The sequence below is a fragment of the Patagioenas fasciata genome, chromosome 3, assembly GCF_037038585.1.
Source record: "Patagioenas fasciata isolate bPatFas1 chromosome 3, bPatFas1.hap1, whole genome shotgun sequence".
Lineage (NCBI taxonomy): Eukaryota > Metazoa > Chordata > Aves > Columbiformes > Columbidae > Patagioenas > Patagioenas fasciata.
Genome location: NC_092522.1, coordinates 68087563 through 68108406, shown reverse-complemented (window position 1 = coordinate 68108406; position 20844 = coordinate 68087563). Strand labels below are relative to the sequence as shown.

The 20844-nt window shown below is 39.3% G+C and overlaps 1 protein-coding gene across 19 annotated transcripts in view; it reads right to left on the bottom strand.

Moving 5' to 3' along the window:
- EPB41L2 (erythrocyte membrane protein band 4.1 like 2) overlaps positions 1-19876 on the bottom strand; it is a 103506-nt gene extending 83630 nt beyond the window's left edge. For 16 of the 19 annotated variants that reach the window (XM_071806550.1, XM_071806545.1, XM_071806554.1 and 13 more), the window contains exons 1-2: positions 19789-19876; positions 15712-15789 (exon numbers count right to left, since the gene is read on the bottom strand). The gene's annotated coding sequence lies outside the window, so the exon portion shown is untranslated. Of the gene's footprint in view, positions 1-15711; positions 15790-17233; positions 17462-18791; positions 18831-19782 lie in introns of those variants that run through there. The other 3 variants (XM_071806546.1, XM_071806547.1, XM_071806548.1) reach the window with 3 other exon arrangements.
- Between the last annotated feature and the right edge of the window lie 968 nt (positions 19877-20844).

Sequence of the window (20844 nt, the reverse complement as noted above, 5' to 3'; positions counted from 1 at the left end):
TGAAAGTTTAGGGACAGAGCAGTGCTAATTCAAGGTTTCTCAGCAGAACTGACAAGACTAACTTTTTCCAGTCTAACTCATGTTTGCTCCAGCAGCAGTAGTAGGTCCCACTTCCACCTTCTTCCCATAGTTTAGGAGACCCAGTGACCACCCCCACCTCAGCTCATTGCACATTGACTCCAGCCCCGCTGCCCTCATACAGGGCTCCTGGCTCCTCTGTCCAAATTTCCAGCCTTTGACAGCTTTCCAGGTATCTGCCCAGTTCAGCTCTCACAGGGGGTGAATTTAAATTCAGCATTTCAGCTGAACTACATTTGTCAGCAGACAAGGGTAGGTAGGGAAAGAAATCAGGCTAACAATACTACTGAAGCAAAAAGAAATGAGTTTGTTCCCAGTTATAACTAAATTGTTACAGTGAATTATTTCACTGGAACCTCCTGAAGTGCCTCAGGAGACATTCTTCTGCATTAAGTTTGCAATTAACTCTACAAAGCTATACTATAAATTCTTCATCCCTTTACAGCTGTCCCTCTGTTTACAGCTACACCTAACTGAACTGCTGCCATCAGCTACCTACATTTTACACAGAATGAAGCAATATATTTTATGACATTTGCATTTTCCATTCAATACTGCTCTTAGTATCAGCAATATCTGTAACTTGCCAGGACTTCTCAGTCGTAGGCTCATTCTTAAGTGTTTAAAAAAACTATTCTCCACAATGTCAGTCATTAAGAGCTTTGTAGTTTAGTCAGAATTATGCCATAAGTATTTGGAATAGTAATTTCAAAGAGTTATTTTTGCATCTTAGTAAAGTAACAAGCATTGTTACTTCCATTAAGGAATACCAAACAGGTGTATCATTGCTCTGGTAAGTAAGAAAGCACCATTTTTTAAACTATGATACTCATCCAGTTAAATCTTACACCATCTGGTGTCCCTAAAAAAAAGTTGCAATGCTCTTTCATTCAACTTTTCATTGCAGTGCACATCATGCATCAAGTGTGCCCATTCCTAACCAAGTTAAATGTTAACAAACTGAATGAACACCAGTTCCATGCCTGGAAGAAGGATGTTAGGTACCACCTAGTAAAGCTACAATTACTCATTATGATTTTGGTTTAAGACGCACTTCTCCAGCTGATGTCTAAAATGAACAATGTCACATACCTGGTTTAGGGAGAAGCCCCCTATACAGCTAACTAAAATAAACAAGGGACAACGTCTCTGTCTTCATAGGCTATGTGGAGAAAATTGAAGAAGCACTTGCTTATGTGGTACAGGAAAAGGGTAATACAGGAAGAGTGTGTACAGTGGCAGAAGTTTCCTTAATAAGAATTGCTGCCAAAGGAATTATAACAAGTAATCAAACCTTTCTGTTTGTTTTTATGCTATGAAGACAACACAGACCTTATCTACAAAAATCAATAATAACACTTTTCTGCTAATTAATACCAACTTAATTAATTAATTATATGATATGGTTAACACAAGTACTAATAGTAATGTATTTTTTGTCCTGTCTATGGCTACGATCTCTTGTGAAATACCAAGTCATCAGAACTGAGATTCAGGACCCTTAACTCAGGAGAGGTATCAAAAGACAAGGCTTCACAATCTGTGGTCCTGGCTTTGGGAATCAACTTTTTTAATCTCTGTACAGAGCAATGTGGTCTTATGAATATCTTCAGGAAACAGATACATTAGTGATGTTATGGACTCAACTTTCACACTTCACACCAGATAAAAACAACCTCTCCTTTATCTATCTTTATAATACTAAGTAGCATTTAGTACCTTGATTATAATAAGATACAAAACACTTTGCATGTGGTAGATATAATTGAAAATATGGAAGACTCTACAGTTATTTCAACAGTCCTTTTATTGGCAGCACTTCAGTGCTCCCTTGAAGATTAACAAATGTATTGTTGTGTTAATCCAATTCCTTTGAATAATGGAGTAGCTTCTGTACACAATAACCAAAGTTTTTACTCTGCATAGCTTCAGCTTTCCTTGTTGCAGACTTAAAAAGCTACATTTGATATCAAACCACAGACTAATAGATATATGATAAAATTGAGCTAAGAGCACCAACAATTTGTTATTGTCAGACATTTCACACAACCAAATACGTAGATAGAGAATTAACATGCCATGAAAATGTACCACATTACATCACTTACATGAATTTTAAAAGAAAGTCAGTAGTTTCCATTTTAAGTTCAGATACTGTTCAAAAGCTAAATACCTTCTTAGTATTCGAGAAAATCCACTGGCCTTAAAAATCTTCCTTAAGAAATGCAAAGCAAAAAAACACATTTTAATCAAAATCAGAAAAATTTTTAACTGCTCCCTAAAAGCAGTTTACAGTCAAACAAGTTATTCAAAATACTCCTTGCACATTTGTCTCCAGTCCCCCAAATAATTAGCTTTAATATTAAAGGGAATATCCTAGATTTTAAGATGTAAGCTTTACATATTTTAAAGCAAGTCAAATAAAATACAATTTGCTTGAAGATATAAAGTTAGAAAGACATACACCATTCCATTATTTGGTGCTCTTCATATTCATTCCACAGAAGGATTATAAAAATTTACATAAAATACTCAAATTGTGTTAACATAACACTTTAGCTACCTTGTTAAGCCTTATTAAACATATTTATGTTAACAAATTGAAGTTTCTAAAAAAATAAAAGCCTCCATGTACTAAGCTAAACTGGTACTAAACTCCTTTTGAAAACCAAAGGATACTGGACATCAAGGCTTTCCCTCAGAATCTTTCCCATACAAGTGCATCTACTCTCTTCATTTTCCTCTCTTCACACTTTTACACACAAGTTTTACTTCATTTAAATGTCTAGCTATTTTAACAGCATCATCATCACTGTCACAAAATCTTAACAGAAAACATAACTATGCTCAACTATTTTTGCTCCTGTTCTTGTGCAAATGGGGAGGCCACTGTCCCATCTAACAGCACTGTTATCAATACACACCTGATCACTGATCGCGGACTAAAGTTAAGGACACTATGATTGGCACCAGAGGGACTTTACCAAAGATGTAGCCACATTCTTACAAATTGGTAATAATGACCAACTTGACATTCTATAAGCAAGAAAAAACTGCTTACAAAATTTCTGGAATGCCTGTGTAGGCAATGGCATTTGTAATTCTGGGGGTTGGTGCACTCAAACAATGGTTTATAGAAGATCTTTCAGATACAATTAGATTGCAGACCATTAGTTCCATCACAAGCCTGAAACATCCTCAAATTTAGGCAATATTCCCAGGATATTTAACTGGGATGCAGAGAAGGTAACTGCCAGCATGACCATCTTCTTGCCTTCTCCAGCTATTCCTTACCCTCTCTTTCCCCGTGCACTAGGGAAGGAAAAGGAGCTAAGGAGATTCAATAGTACCCATCCCCATGGAGCTTTCTACCCTGCTGGAGGCAGTGGGATTTATAATCAAAACTGTCTGGGACACAGGCTGCTGCTAGATTTGCCTGCAATGCTGGCAGGCTGTTGAAGTTACAAAGAGAGAACTATGTGCCAAAATATGTACTCTTGCTTGCCAAGCATATAATCCTGATGCATACTTCCTGATAGGAAAAGGATTTAATAAATATGAGACAATTTCCTTTTCCCTTTGCTTAGAATCTTCTTTCCCACGTGCTTAAGGTCAGAGAACAAGAAGCAGCATAGCTTCCACATTTTAAAGAAGCTCAGTTAATTCTCTGCATGGAATACTCACTTCATTTGATCAAGCTTATTCTATATTTTCTTAACTCAGATGACAACCACCAGGTCAAGTTTTGGAGTCTAACACAGTCTCTGTCTCCAATCACTCACTAAACATTTGAAGACATGTTGCAGGGTTATAATTATTTGGTGAATATGGCCCCATTTGTTGTCAGGCCTACTCTACTGAGTGGTCTACTAGTAGGTTCTCTCCTGGTCTGAAACAGCAAAGGAATACCTGTGAAGGACTATGGGTTTTACACTTGAGTCATGGGAAAAGGAAGTTTGCTACAATTTTTCCATGCCACACGTTTTAATTAAACAACAGGATACACACCAGTTGATGGATAGCTTGCAATGCTTAAAAAAGCAACAGAAAGATAGTAAGCAGAAAAGCAAAATACATGTGTCATGGAATCAAATAACAGACAGCATTACAGTGCCTAGGCACTTAGTTTGCTTCACTATTACAGCATGGTAATGTTCTAGTAATTAATTTAGTATAACACCATATGAGTAATACAAGTAAAGCACTAGACAAACCAAAGCTAGGGTTTCAAGAGTCCTCATTAAGGAAAAATTAAGGATAGCTAACAAATTCAAAAGATCTTGTTGAAGAACAAGAATGAAGAAGGTATTAATAACCATGTTAAAACCCTGTGTCAAAAGTAATCTCAATGTATTTAAGAAAATTCTTACGTTCATAATAAGGCTTCCAAAGAAGAAGAATCAGTTGTCATTTAGTTCTAACACACAAGAGTCATCCATGTACAGAAAGATGCCAAGCAAATGACTTAAGTGTTACTAAGGTAGAGATCATGACGTTATTTTCCCCAATTTGCAACATCCTTCTGCTAGTTAACATCTTTTCCTATCTGCAAAAAAAAAGGAGGAAATAAGACCTTTTACTCATGACAAGCTGTCAGAGGTTTCAGTTGCTAAGTACGATCTATGCAGCTGAGTGCACTTAAAAGCCTACAGAGGATATCACAAAAAAGTTGACGTGGCTTTTGGAACAAAAGTCAACAACACACAGAGTAAGTTTGTCCAGCAGCAAGATTCACCCAACACCAAAAGGCAGTCTACAAATACTCAGTTTTACAAGTAGTATTAACCATTATTGAAGTAAAAAGCAGGCTAAAGTGTAAAATATTTCAGAGGAGGGAAAGCCTGCTAAAGTAAATCAGAACTCTCAACTGAAATTGGAAACTACCTTCTGTCTCCCAGTCATAACATTTCCATGACTGCCATAAGTCTAACTGCTGTGCCTCACATACAGAACTTAAGCCCCATCCAACATCTCCTCAATGCGCATCTGAACAAATAAATGATCAAAATCAAACAAAAGAGAAGAAATTTCTTGCCTTTGCTTTATAAGCTAAATCATTTAATTTTTAACCATTAGTTTAATAAATAACAAGCTAGGCAAACTTCATATGTACATACATACGTATTTAAAAGTAAAACCCATCCTGTGTATTTAGACTCTTTTGATTAATCCTCTCCTACCCTATTACCACCATCTGAAGTACCTTATACAAGCCTGGAAGATGGTCTCCAGAATCAAATACAAACCTCATGTTCTTATAATGACTGCCAAGGTAATCTTTGGCAAAATGTACACATACCACATGTGAGAGAACATTACAAGACAGACTGGTAGGACTCTCTGCCATATCTAACAGATGCCTATGGATTCATGGTAGAATGGCACCGTGTCTCTGCTGCGCATTATGGTTGGTAGGTTCATGCAGTTTTAGGTTCCCCAGTACAAGAGAGGTAAGGATGTGCTGGAACACATCTAGCAAAGATGGTTAAAGGCTTACAGCATTTGGCGTATGAGGAGATGCTGAGAAAGATGGAATTGTTTAGCCTGGGAAAGAGAAGGTCTGGGGTCAGGAGATCTTATCACAGTGTATAAAGACTTGATGGAGGGTAGTAAACAGAACCAGGCTCTCCACAGTGGTACCTAGTAAAATGATATGAAGCAATATGGACAAATCAAAAAAAAAAGGAAATTCTACTTAAACATAAGAGATGGAAAAAAATATCCTTTACTTTGACTATCATCAAACACAAGAACAGGTTGCCCAAAGAAGTTTCGGAGTCTGCATCCTTTGAAGTATTTAAACCTGACTGGACAAGGTTCTGTGACCCCACATTGTGCAGAAGGAATTGGACCAGGCCATCTCCATCTTCCAACCTCAACAATTCTGTAACTCCAAGCACAAATAAAATGACTAATCATGCTCTTCAAGGGAAGCAGGAAATAAAGAAATGTTAAGACAAGAGTATCTTTATGTTCTCCTATGACAGATGCCAAGTATTTCACAAAAATAAAACTAGTATCCCTACCTCAACCCAGCTAATAATCTAGCCAAACTGAGATGAGATACTGACCATCATCAGATGAGCTAGGAACAGGATGACAAAGACTATTTTGAACTCCAACAAGAACACTGAAACATTACAATCGTTGGCCTGGTTTCCTAAAGAAATAAGACCTGTGCAGTAATACTGCCTGTTAATCTGTTATCCTTCTCTAGTAACTTTCAGGTTCAATCATGTCCCTATACTCTTCCCAGAATACCTGTCCCTCCTTCCACTGCCTGTGTATTTCCTTATCGCCCTTTAGTTTGACCAGCAGGTTTCAACTCAGCCATGCTGGCCTCTTGCCCTCCTTACCCAGTTTCTTACACCTGGGGATTGTGAGCTCTTGTGCTCTATGGAAAGTGTCCTAAAAGATCTGACAGCTCTATTCTGCTCCCTTGTTCCTGAGGGCTGTTCCCCAGGGGATCCTGCTGACTAACTCCGTAAAGATCTGGAAGATGGCTTTCCTAAAATTCAGGCTCCTAACTTTACTCTTTAGCATGTCTCATGAGTTCTTCCATTAGAACTTAGTTTCAAATATCTGAAGTCCTGATGCTTTCAGATAAACTTGAAATTAATTCTGAGGAGGATTACAAGAAGATCAACAATATATATTATCACCACTAGCTAAGAGAGACTAGTATTTCAGTACTCCCATATTACTAACTTCCAGCTGCTATTGAATATTGTATAGCGGAGCACCAGAGCAGAGAAGGGAGGAAAAAGGAGAAAGAACACGAGGGGAACAATATTTCAAATACATGAAAAACTGATTGCACAGAAATTCTACTGCTTATGTCCTACATTAACCATACTATTACCACACTCATTAAAAAGTTTTTGAAATAAGTTAGCAAAAGGAAATCCAGCAACATAAGCCGATTTCAGCTGATATTAGATAGAGGAGGTCTCTAAATCCAATTTATTCAGCTTGCAGGACTCTCATCATGAGTTTCTGGGTTTCTTCCATCCTTTCCCCATCCACCACTACACTCAGAATGCAAACTGATTTATGCCTTTAACCCAAAGAAACTGCACTCAGGAACACATGGACAGTTAACTAATGATAAAAGCACTAAAAGAGCTAGAATCTCTGCCTGCTGCAGGTATTTGAACTGATCATGGAGAGAGGATGATGTAGATTAAAAAGTACCTGTCTCCTGAATTGCGAGTTCGATAATTTTGGCCATATATCCATTATGGTTTTGCAAGTATTCAAATAGAGTTCATGCTGATTATCAACATATCTCAACAGTTACAGCTGACAAATCTCACAAAACTTTTTACATTCGTCTAGGAATTTTGGCAGCGGCAGTCCCTCAGACTACAAATAACTCACGGCATCATTTCTGTACCCCTGTCACAAGGTCACAGAATTTGTTGCAGTTTACTGTATTGGGCATGGTGACCTCTTGCACTGGAAGCAGAGAGCACAACCACCATGTATGGAAACAGAAGCGTAAAGTCCCAAAACAAAAGGTTACTTTTATTCGCAGCTGGGTGGTCTGTCTACTTCTGATCTGAACACTAATGGACAGGTTCCAAGCTGCAATGACGGTTTAGACACAGACATCTTCACATATAGCCAAAATCGAAAGCACTTCGGTCTCACCCAGGGAACTGACTCTACCAACTTCCATGTATTTTTCTTTTGAAGGATATACCAAGTTCAGTAGGGTATGTTAGAGGTATCTATCATAAAATACATCTGAAGTTCATTTGCAGCCTGTGTAGAGCTTAAGCTACTTACTGAAGTTTCTTAACTTGGAAGAAGAGAAAAAAAAGTATAAATAGAGTTACAATATACTTGAGATTCTATGGGGAAGAGAAAAATGTGAAGGGTCTTTGGCATCTTATTACAAGAACTCAGCAGATCTGATTTAGAACTCTCATAACAGCATGTCAACCTTTTCCAAAAGGTCAGGAGATACCTCATATTTAATAACGCTCTCGACTCCCAATGATTATGTAAGCTACAGAATACCACAGATACAATAGTCATAAGATCACTAAAAAATAAAATCATTGGAAAACATTCAGAAATCTCTTAATACATCTGTCTTTCCTTTTTCAAGATGCAAAAGAATCATAATTTTCACTACAATAAATCCCTCCCTAAAAGGTATTTTCTGCCTAAGGATTGCTATATTTCAACACCCTCTCTTGTGCAAACTGTTGGTAGTGATTTTAGAAAGTCACCGTAACTAACCATTTTGATGCAAGAAGTTTTTTAACTGAGAAGTCACACATCTTAAAAATATGATATTACTGTAGGCAATGACAGTCTATCATAACCAGAAGAGATTAGTTCTGTTAATTAATGTTCCTGTATTTATTATACATCCTTTAAGTCAACAGCAACAGTCAGTGAAGATGTTTTAGAAATATTTCAGCTTTATAGATTGAATTAAATGTTTAAGTCAAAATTTCCTACTTAAGAGGAAATAAAACCACTCACAGGAAACAGTAGCATCTTACTGATCATCCTTTGCTATGCTGACTCAAATATCTTATGAACACAAAACCACAATAATGCAGAGTCACTGCATTACATCAGACTGCAAGTCTCTTCACTTTTTCTACTTTATGCTATTTAGGAATTAGCTGCTAGTCAGACCTCTGAATATCACCACTTGCATTACGATGCTAGACAAATAGCCACAAAGCGCATTATCTGTAAGAAGGAAAATAGTAGCCACATTAACCCATGAGGTAGAACAAATACATCTTATCCTTACAGGGCAGAAAAGCTGGAGGAAAAAAAAAAATAGGTGACTTTCGAATTAAAAAAAAAAACCCACAAACAACAACAACAACAAATAAAAAACAACACATCACCAACCACAAACACACACACAACAAAACAGAAGAAAAAAAAAAATGCATTTTTAGATTCCTCCTTTTCTCTCCTCACCCCAAATGTTATGCCTCCCTTAGCACAGCAATACGAAACTGAAAACTAGTAGAAGTCAAAGCCAGGAGCTTGTATCTATGCACTCCACATGCATTAGTGACTTTCTCTTGCTATCACTTCTCCCTATGCAGCAACAAGCCAAAAATTTAAAGAAGAGCTGGATCTTACTGTTCTGTTCCTCCAGACTTCTACAGTAAAATCTGTAAGTGTGCTTTGAACAATAGCAGCAAAACAACAAAACATGGAAATGGTTCAAAACAGTAACTACAACCAAATCAGTTGATCAAACTGGAAAACTGAATGTAGTATACATGCTCTCTTGACTGAAAAGCACCAAATTGCTGGCAAAACTCTTGCAGAACAGTTTAGCCCTTTGCAGAATGACCAGCCCTTCAGGGTATCAGCATCAAAGACAGTTTTATCATGTGAATGACTGCATACTCTTGAAAAGTAAGTGCAACCTATGGCAGTGCTTTTGGAGCATAGAGACAGCTGAGTAAATGGAAAGGTTTTTCAGGCAAAGGAAGACATACCTTAAAAGACAACACAGCATATCCCTTTGCCTAGCAGGGTGAAAGAAGGAACAACTCTTTTCAAAACAAAAGGTTAGAAGCACTGCATGAGAGCATATTCAGCTTAGTTTGATTTTGCAGAATAATCTTTATACAGTCATCATGTTGATGTAAGATCTATATGAGACTACCTCATTTGCAGTAACAGCTACGTTGCCTATTTTAAACACAGAATTTTGAGGTGGCTGCTTCAATTTCTGCTAAAACCATGAATGTGATCACCTTCATATAAAGCAACAAGAAGCCTTCCATGTTGAAGTAGTGTAACATTTAAATATTCCAGCTGTGGCTCAGGTAACATTTTCCTTCTTACAGCAGAGACAAAAAGTTTTGCATACCTTTGCAGTGTATCACCATCAGACCACTTTCAACTCACTACAAATGTTTCTTTAGTGATGACTAGCTGTCTTCAATTCTTCAGTAGTACGAAACCTTGTAAACAATTGTAGTGATTACACTTAATTCAAGGGGAGATCAAAAAAGACAAGAGAACAGAAGAAACTGAAGTGGGGAGGAGAAGTTACAAAGGGCTTGCTTGGAGCTGAAAGGATGAAGAGGAGAAAAAAATGCAGGGAACCACACCTTCAGAGGATAAACTGAAAAGAAGCAGAGGGAAAAGAAATCATACTCAAAACATCTGCTGAAAATGGAAGCCCGACTTCAGTTGCTTAATTTAACCTCCATACAGACTACAGATACTCAGCCTCCTACTTTAAAGGCATTGCTGTAAGTACATTCTTGATTTAAAGGTCCCACAATAGGAACAATTGTTCAAAAGTAGTGTCCTTGAATGATCCATGGAGTTGCCCACTGATACCATGACTTTAATTAGCTCAAATTTTGTATTGAAGAAAAAAAAAAAAACAGCAACCTAGTTACTGGCCAAATTTGCTGTTCAAAGGTTTGCACATACAAGATACATATGATCAAAGGTACAAAAGTCACACTCTACTCTCTAAGCTCACCAAACCAGAACAAAGAAATAATGAATCACAGCCAGAAATGTCTCAAGTATCTCCAGATCTAATGCACTCCTACACAGTGGTACATTTTCCCCTCATGCCATCATAGTTTACATACCATTTCAGACTAATAATGCTCCACAAAAATATCTTTAAAGAAAACAAATTTCTGTAATTTTACTTTATGTTATTGAAAAGTAGAAATAATTATAATATCAAGTCTGCAGAAAATCTAATGGCATATCTATAAAAAGATAACTGCTAATACCCTAACAATAGCAAACAACAATAACAATGATACAGGTGAAACTCTCATTATACTGGAATCTTGCTGTTCTAATAAAAATATATAATACCCACTAAGTTTTGTTTTGACTCAAAGTTGCTATGCTATGATTGTTTCATTTTTCATTTTATACAGGAAGCACACACTGCAAAACTTTCCAACTTTGTTTCTGTATAGAAATCAAACTAATATTGTTCTGTCATGTAAGAAAGTTACTCAAGCCCCTACAACAAGAATCTCCAGTAAGAGAATTTCCACACAATTATTCAAGTACCAGTTACATTCTTGAACTATCAGGGAATAATACTATACCTAAACACATCTGGGAAAAAGACTTAACTGCACAAAATCAGACATTTTGCATCTGTGTAAGAAAATTAGACCCATCTGAGTCATATTTGTTATGAAGCACCATTGCTTTGCGCAAGAATAGAGGAACCCTCTACTTCAAATTAGGACAAGATACTTTCAAGAACTGAAGTGTCATCTGACAGCAAACAGATACCATCACAAACCAGCACCATCCTGCAAACACTCCCCAGACACACACGGAGCAGCAACAGACTTCTAGGTAACTCACTGGTTCCAGCACACTGCTGGCAGGTAGAACCTGAAGCTAGTCAGCAAAATCTGTGCTTCTCTGCAAGAAATTAAAAACTCTACAGCCACCAAAAAAAAAGCCACCACACACACATAAGACACATCATACACACCACCTTTGTTTCCTTTATTTCCTTTATTCCATTTTATATTGAAAAAAAAAAACAAGGGTGAGGGAAGAACAAGCAAGATGTGACAAACCGCAGAAACCACTGGCAACATATTAGTACTACCTAACAGTGTCATTCAAAAGGATTTATAAAAAACAGGGTATTATTCTAAAAGATGCTCTAAAAGTGCAGTAGGCCTGCTACACTACTAAGTTTCAGCTCAACTAAGTACATATTAACAATCACCTAAGTTTACTAAAATTTTTTTTAAAAAAAGCAACACACAAAACCAAACACAACACACACACAGGAAAACAAACAAACAAATAAACAAGCACCTTTTCCACTAAAAAGTTACCTCACAAAAAGAAACTGCAAAACTCAATTAAAAAAGGGACCAAATTTAACAGAAAACAGCATCCAACAAACAAACAGAAGGTAGAAAAAAGAAAATAGCACTCAAGGAAAATACAATTAATTCCTAATGAAAGAAGATATACATCTTTACTAAGGTCAGAAGCCAACAAAAAACCATGACTACATCGATTTTATAACAACATCTTACATTAGCTCCTAGCACTTTTCCTATCACAAATACTATGATCACTTCTTCATATAATATGTAGTACAAATTCTAACACACTAAATCCAAGTAATTCAGTTCTGCATTGATTTTTGCCTTTGCTAAAAATACAGCAATTTCAGCTCTGAAGTAACAGTTGATCAAATGTCAGAAGAGTATTGTCAGGAAAAAGAATTGACCTCCAACATGACCATGCGAAGTAAAAAAAAAAACAACACACACACCACAACACAAAGCAAAAAAGAACCCCAATAACAATTTTTTTAAAAAAAAAAAGCTTTATGAAGTTTCCTGCATCTTCTATAAGAAGTTTTTATCAACACCATTTTTGTGTCAACCAAACTACCCTTAAGTTCTTAAATAAAAATATTATTTAACCATCTCTCCTAATGACAACCCACAAAATAGGCAATACAAAAGATTTTTAATACTTTGGTTTTTTTTACATTCCTGTTCGCTCTGAACTGCAGGAAAGTTGTTAACCCTTCACCTATCTGACAATTTTTTCCTCTACAATTTTTCTCATTAAACATTAATGCTTTCTATAAGATATCCTCAAGAATACTATAAGCAGAGAAACTACACTGTGAAAGTAAGCCCAAATATCCAACAGTTGAAGTTAATTAACATGACATAACTAGAGGTCCAAACCAGGTTTAATACTACAGTCATTTGCAATTGCAGTTTTTGAAAAAAGGAGTAGTAGCACTGATGTATAGCAATCCCAGCCTTGATGTGAGCAGCTGCCTCTGACCATTATGTAGCTAACCTGTCTCTTTGACAAAAGATTACTGCAATACAAAAGCGTTGACCAAAGAGAGGACAAAGCAGCCTTCAGACCAAACAAGGACTTAAGTACAAAGTTTATGCTACAACATTCTTTGGGTTTTCCCCCGCCTCCTCTTTTCTCCGGACATTGGATTTGCTTCAGATTCATGGTCCAATAATGCAATATCCTACCAGGAAAAGCACCCAAAAAGCCATATAAGAAAAAAGTATCCAGTCCTCTAAGGGAAAGTCAATGATACACAGGCTTGTTATTTTGCCACGTTTCTTTAACTGATTGATGATGGAACATTTACAGTATTATTTAAGTAACGCATTTAAGAACAATTTCAAAAGGAGTAAGCCAAATGGGATAAAACAGCTTCTTTCAGCTGAGGAAACAGCAAATAGTTCATTTATAAGCTATGTCTACAAAGGACAAAACAATATATTTGGAAACTGAACAAGAACTTTCAGATCCAAATCTGAATTGTTCAAACTCACAGGACTTTGCAGGACATACACAGTATATTGAAATTATTTTATTAATGAATCCTTACTTTTGGGAGTAGCTAGAAGCAATAAAAATGTTCCACCAAATGTGAAACCCAAGTGCATATTTTTATAATAAAATTTTAATTTTGGTTTGAGTCAACCAGAATGTAAAGGTCTGCCTAGTATGAATTCAAAGGCTTGCAATACGAATATATATTTTAAATCCCATATACAGGATAACTGAGTATTTCAAATTAGAGAAAGCTGTTCTTATTTTCCATTGTGGTAAGAGAGCACATGATGCATTTTAAAAACATACTGAAGAATGTTATTAAAAATACAAAACCTATGTTCTTAAAACGTTGTAGTCAAATTCTTATCCAGGCCACTAAAAAGAATACCACAGTTATAGTCTATACTTCTCAAGCCACAGTAATGGGATAGCAGTAATTTACAGTAAAATCTGGTGTTACATTTAGCTGTACAACACTACTAATTACAGAGTAATTTCAACAATAAATATTTGGTTAAACTCTGCTTTGTCATCAGTGCAAGCAATTTAAGATGAAACTGATCTTTCAGAGAGTCCACACTTCTTCTTTAGAGTCTATTTTTATTTTCCAGTAACTGAACATCTTTTCCTACAGAACATTTCTCCAGAACTACTGCTTTGCGAACTGCAAACCACATAGACAATGTCAGAAGCAAAAAGAAAGATTCAAACCTAGAGCACCGAGGCAATCCATAGATTCCTTTAAACTGTCCTTAGCTAACCCTATTTTATAATACAGTGCCAAAGTCTTTTAACAATGACCTTATAGAATGCACAGGCTGCATCACTTAGTAACAGCAAGGTAAGTTAAAAGACAGGTCACATCACACCCCTCAGCAAGAATCCAGGGAGGACAAAATAAGGCAAAGACAAATACAAGCACCATTGCAGATGTTAAGTAAAACATCCAGTCAATGTCCTAGACACTGACAAAGAAGCCTCCAGCGTTAAAGAGAAGATCCTCCTGCAGTGCTCCTTCACAAGGTCTCTGAAGAGCCAAGCTACTATTAATAAAAGCACTACACAGAGATGAACAGCAGTAGTACCTTATCTTCATTAGAAAAAAAAAAATCACCAGCCAAAAAAACTCCCCGAAAAACACTACTATCTGCTTCTGAGAACATCCAGAGCCAGCTAATCAGTTTTTATACAAAAGGCCAGCTTAACCAAAGTCAGGCCTTCAAAGCATCACATACTTGAGTCCGGCCACAAAACATAATGCCATCAAAGAAAGTTCTGATGTGCAGAGGGGAAAGGGTAGGCATCTGAAATTCTCCTTTAGGAGACCTCATAAACATTACCTATAATTGAGTCCTCTAGTCTTAAAAGAATGAGAAAAGACCTAGCCTCAGCTTTCCTCCAGAGCTGGGAAAAATTAAAAAAAAAAAAAAAAAAAAAACCAGGTTTCAGGACTATAGAGACAAGAAGGTAAAGCGAATCACTTGGGAATAGAAACAGGATTCCAGTTTTGTTGGGTTTTGAAGTTTTACATATAAAGTCCATAGATTTCTTAAGATTATTTCTATTTTCAAGGTAGTATGCCAGAGGTAGAGAACTACATAAAGAATATAAAACAGAGAAACCAAGCCATGAGCTGTAAACTGAAATTTGAGAAAGCTATCCAGAATTACTGTCAACAATGCCTATAAAGCTTGTTGGGGAGGTAGCAGTACTTACAGAGTTGCTGTAATGCCGTGTTTGTATAGGGCCACTAAAACATCAGACACTACTGCAACAGAAACAAACTTCTTTTTCCCCAAGTCTGTTAAAATAAACAAGCCGGAATTCTTGCTGAGCTGTCCCACTTGCATTATATGAAAGTCTATAATCTCATACCGTACACAGAACATAATTTTCTCATTTCACTAGCCAAACACAATGGCTAATTTCAATTACCCAATAGTAATTAACCCATATTCTGTTGGCACGGCCTTCACCTAGTCAGTAAATCTTTACAAAGCATTTAAAGACAAGGTGAACTCTATGAAAGAAATGAGTTACTAGTAAAACTACCATCACAGAAGAGTTCATATCACAAAGTTTTTAATAATTTAAGACTTGCTAAAAGTAAAAATACTTACTGTATCAGTATGTTCTTTCCTGCATAATATTACAAAATTGTAATATAAAGCAAATTTATCACATCAACAGCAAAAATATTTTGAGAAGGTGAAACAGAACACAGAACTCCACCTATGTAGTGAATTCCTACAGTGAATTTTCTGTTATTAAAAAAAAAAAATCACGAGTTACCTTTCACTCAATGGAAGTCTTGAAGATTAGTAGAATGCAACCAACTACAACTGGATAACAGCACAATATCTTCTTTACCTATAAGAAAGACATAAATTTGAAGTCAAATCACACCAAAAATTATCCAAGTAAATTTAGAAAGGTAAGTGAAATTGAACTATGCTTACACAAGTAACATATTTTTAAATGTGAACACCATTCCAAATAGGAGAAAAAAAAATTGCAATCATTTAAATTACACTTTGATTTTATCTCTTTTTAAAAAGTAGAAGTGTTGCTGTTTATAGCAAAGTCTAACACTCTTAAAGTCAAGAGGAGTCTTTTCTTCCAATTTAGAAGGCCAGAAATAACCGCTTACAATGCAGTTTGACTTCTCGTATAACCCAGGCTATAACACAATCACACGCTCTCACATCCCCTTTTCTTGCTCCCATCCCTTCTTGTGTCCAACCATTGTGCAAGAATACAATGGAGAGTTTTCCAACACTGCTTTGCTTGCGTTAATTTTGCCTGTGATGAGGAAGCAAGCCCACCTTCTCTCTTCTTGCTCCCTCCAACTTATGATCAGCTCCAGAACAAAACCACCATTTGAAATAGCGTATCTTAGGAAAGCATTCCATCTTGCTTTAAAAATATATAATGGCAAATAGGCTACACACAACCACCTTTGGTAAAATAATTTTTACCCTCCTGAAATTTACACATAGTAAACTAAAATGTAGAAAACTTGTCCTCTTTCAATAGAGTAATGCTGTATGGTACAGACATAACTATTAACAACGTAAACAATTTAGATCCCTTTCCTGGCACTGAATCCTTTCATAGCCACTATTATCTGCCCTTGTCCACATTACAGGTAAATATGTCACAATTTTTTTTTCCTCTCCTTTTAGTCCCTAAATAATCAATCTTTTGTAGTGAAACATGCTTCCCAGTTCTTGTAACATTTTAAATGTTTTCAGTTTATTACTATCAGCTTTATAAAGTTAAATGCTGAAAGTTAACACAGAATTCAAAAAGGAATTCCATAAGCCCCAACTACAGAAAGATTTTATCTTATATTTTATGTTGTTTATAAACCTAGTTTGTTTTTTTTGGACAACTTAAAGACAACTTATGTTCAAATTATTATTAATAACAATCCACAATACCTCCTTTAAATGTCTGCACTTCCCAGAACATTTTTCTATTCTGCGCCTATGATCCACATTCTTCATCCTTAAACATACGACTTTGGAGTTGCCCAAATGAAAAATGCATATTTTGCCTATGTCCACACTCACTACATGATTCAGATCAGATTGAATCCAATAAGTAATACAATTATTCTTCAGGTTACCCTCCCCAAATGAGAACTATTCAGTCCATAGTGTTGCCACCTAAAACTCACATAACAGACATCAGCAAGTCTGACCAGCTTCAGAGCCCTGCCCTTGTTTGCTCCTACTTCCTAAGTTATACCAAAAAGTGGTAACAAAATTCAAAATTTCTTATTAATTGACTGCAATTGCTGAAGACTTACCAAATTAGAAGTGGAACAAAAGGTAAATTTCCAAAGGAATGAAGCCTGGAAGTCTATTCCATGTGGCCTTGGCTGTTAAGAAGTTTGAACTCTTTTCTTCAACACATGTGTACACAGAATGTGTACATTTTGAAAGCCTTGTCTAGATCACTCCAAATAACATTGTTAAAGTCAAGCTTGTTTTTCACAGGTACAAACTGTTGACATAATCTTCAAGATCCATAACCTCTGAAAACACAGAATGGAAGGCCATATTCTAAGCCCAAAGGCTCCTGCATAACCCAACATGACACAAAACAGGTTTTGAATTGGGTTTGTTCTATAACCAGTTGGCTCTGTAGCTTAGGGACTAAATTTATGTGCTGTTTGAAACTTTAAACTATTATACCAAAGGATCCAGCTTTATTTTTTAGATAGTTCCTGTTTAAAAAGTACTTTGCCATTTTAAACTCTCCAAATCTAGAAATATGCAAGTTTATGAGAATTTGCTGAAGGTTAGGTTTTGCAAAATTACGTCCTTGTTGCATTTCACTAACACTCTGGAAGCACCCATGCTAGCAGACAAGAAAATAAGGCAGTAATGCTAAGCAAAGCACTATATGTCAATGAAAAAAATCTATAAATTACATGTTTCTAATAAAAAATGGGTCTTGAGACAGCTTTATAAGAAAAAACATCCTCATTGAACTGCTTACTAGTCATTACTGGTATCAAAGCACCTTAACCTAAACTTACTCCCTAGCTGGCTATTACTTGTTCTCTGGCACTGATTTATTTCAGTGGCAGTTTCTGGAAATCATAATCATTAAGATGACAAACTCTCTAGCCAGTTCCCTTTATGCCAATCAGCAATCATTCACAACATAACCTCCTTTAAGTCCATTCTAGCCATACACATGTATGCATAATACTGTTAACATCAAAAGGGATTATCTTCAACTTAGTGGGATCTTCACCTGTGGAGAGCTGCTGCACTAAAAATGTTACCACAGTGTTAACAGTTCTTCTGAGAGTATTCAGACTTCATAGTACTGTAATCAAAGCTTTAAGAAGAACAATAATAGGAAAAGAACTTTGAGCTTAAAGTTATAAATAACATCTCAAGTTTTTTAAAGACTTCTGTGCACAGTGTTCAGGCAGAGGCCAGATCACCCCATTTCAAACAGTAGACTATTTTTTATTAAATAGCAGATAAAGAACATACAATAGGATTCTACAATTATTTTTATTCTAATCCAGAAGAGAAAGGAAATTAGGAATATACAGTCTTCCTCAGTTTCACCCCCTACCTGACTACTGACAACTTCTGTGCAAGGTATATTTAAGGATTAAAATGGGAGGGAACAAAATGAAATGGTCAAAGATGTACCTGTAATGTAGACAAGAGCAGGTACTTGGGGCTATTGAAAGATTCAGTGTCAGGAAAGGGATCTAAATTGTTTAGATTGTTAATGGTTACATCTGTGGTATACAGCATAACTCTACTTATTGAAAGAACAAATTGTCTACATTTTAGCTTCCTACGTGCATATTTCAGTAGAGTAAAAATTATTTTTACCTATTTAGCTCATTTTTCTGCCGTTTCTCACTTCCAGCTCTAAGAAAGAAACAGCCCAAGATGCAAACAGATGAAGTTATCAGAATAAGAAGTGGTGCTTTAAGACAAAAAAAAAAAAAAGAAAGAAAAAAACACAGTAACAACAACAACCCCTCCTCGTACAGCATTCACACGACGGGTGCGGGACAGCAACCGACAGAAATCAGGGCAGATTTTCGGAGAAAAGCACTCCTCTTTCGCGCCTCAGACCAGGAGGTGGAAGACGCAAAAGCGCGGAAGACGCGGTGACCGCACGTCCAGCCCCGGCCGGGGCGCACTGCCGAGCCGCCCCTCGGCAGGGTGGGCGGACGGAGACTGTGGGCAGCGCCCGCGGCGGCCGCCGCGCGAGGGACATTTGAAACTGAGCGGCGAGGGGCGGCGAGAAGCAGCTCCGGGCGGTTGGCCTCGCCTCGCCGAGACCAACGCACAAACCCCCGCGGAAAGGAGGAAGGAGTCAGCCGCCCAGAGACCTCTGCCCGCCCGAGGAGAAGGAAAAAGGCCTCACTGTCCCGAGGGGCTCCGGCGGGGAGGGGATCTCCCCCGCAGCGGCCGACGCTCCGGACACGCTTCCTCGGTGCCGCTGCCGCCCCCTGCCGTCCCCGCTCCTCCCGCGGCCAGCCCCGGCTCTGACAGCCCCCAACCGACCTCCCGCCCGCCCAGCAGCCGCTCAGGGCCGGTAGAGAGACGGCAGCTCCGACCGCAGTTACAACCGGCCGGCCCGGCTCCGCCCGCAGCGCAGAGAGGGAGAAAACGCCGGACGGGTCCGGTGAAAAACGGCCCCCTCGGCGCACGGCCGCCCGCCCCCGCAGCGCTGCGGTGGCCCGGAGCCCCCCGCCTTCTCCTTCCCCACCACCCTCCCGAGCAACCCCCGTTCCCCACCGCCTCGCTGCGGGCCACACTCCCCCAGGGACCCGCTTCCCCGCTCCCTCCCTCCCTCCCGCCCGCTCCTCACCAGTACCTGCCGCCCAAACACCCGCCGCTCGCGCTCACATACGAAATTGAAGTGGCCAAACCGCAGCCCTCCGCCCAGCCCGGGAAAAACCCCGCCGGCCACGCCCCTCAGCCAATCCGCGCCCCGCTCGCCCCCGCGCCCCGCCCCCATCACCTCCTCAGCCCGGGCCTCCCCGGCGCCGGCCCGTCGGCTGCTCGCTCCGCCCACGCTGTCGCCGCCGACCCCTGCCCCGCTGCCATTGGCTGGAGCAGCCGTCAATAATCAGAGTGGGCGATTCGCCCCCGTCCCCCTTTCCTGAGCCGTCTCCAACCGCCACTGCCTTCCAGGGACCGGGGTTCTCGCCTGGCCGGCAGCTGCAGCCAAGTGGCGGGTGGGCCTGGGGGCACCCGCTTTGGAGGGGTGGCTGCCTGGGAGCGCTGCTGTGGAGACAGCTGGCCGGGCACGGTGCTGGCCGTGCGGGCGGTGAAATGCCGCTGTCCCTGCAGCGACTGTCGCAGCGGCGTCTCCACGCAGACTCGTGACCCGCTGGTGCTGCGCGGAGGAGCGCTGGCCGAGCTGCGGAGGAGCCCGGTGACACCGCGACTCTGAGGGCGGGAAGCGCAGTGGCAGCTGCGGGGAGGCGGTTGCCTCTCTCAGCCCGTAGCTCCCCAGACTCCCCCTCTCTCAGCCCAGAGCTCACGCTGCCCCCAGCCGGGCCGCCCCCCTCAGGAACGACACGGACACACCGGAGGGATCTCAGAGGGGTGGCCACCCCACCTGTGCGGGGCGGCTTGAGGGATAGGGCTGGCTCAGCCTGGGGAAGAGACCACACTGGGGGGCTAGCAGAACCGCCCCAAAGCCCATGGGGAGGTGGCCACGAAGGCGCAGCGAGGGTCTTCACTGTGCTGCACAGTGGGAGGCTGAGGGACAACAGGTTTGAGTTGAGAGGTTCAGGCTGGGTGGAAGACAAAGCTTTTTCATGCTGAGGACATTGAGGCAGTTGTGCGGGTTCCTCAGGGGTTTTCTACAAGTGAGGGGGGACAGCCCTGAGCAGCCTGGCCTGACCATGCTGCTGGCCCTGCT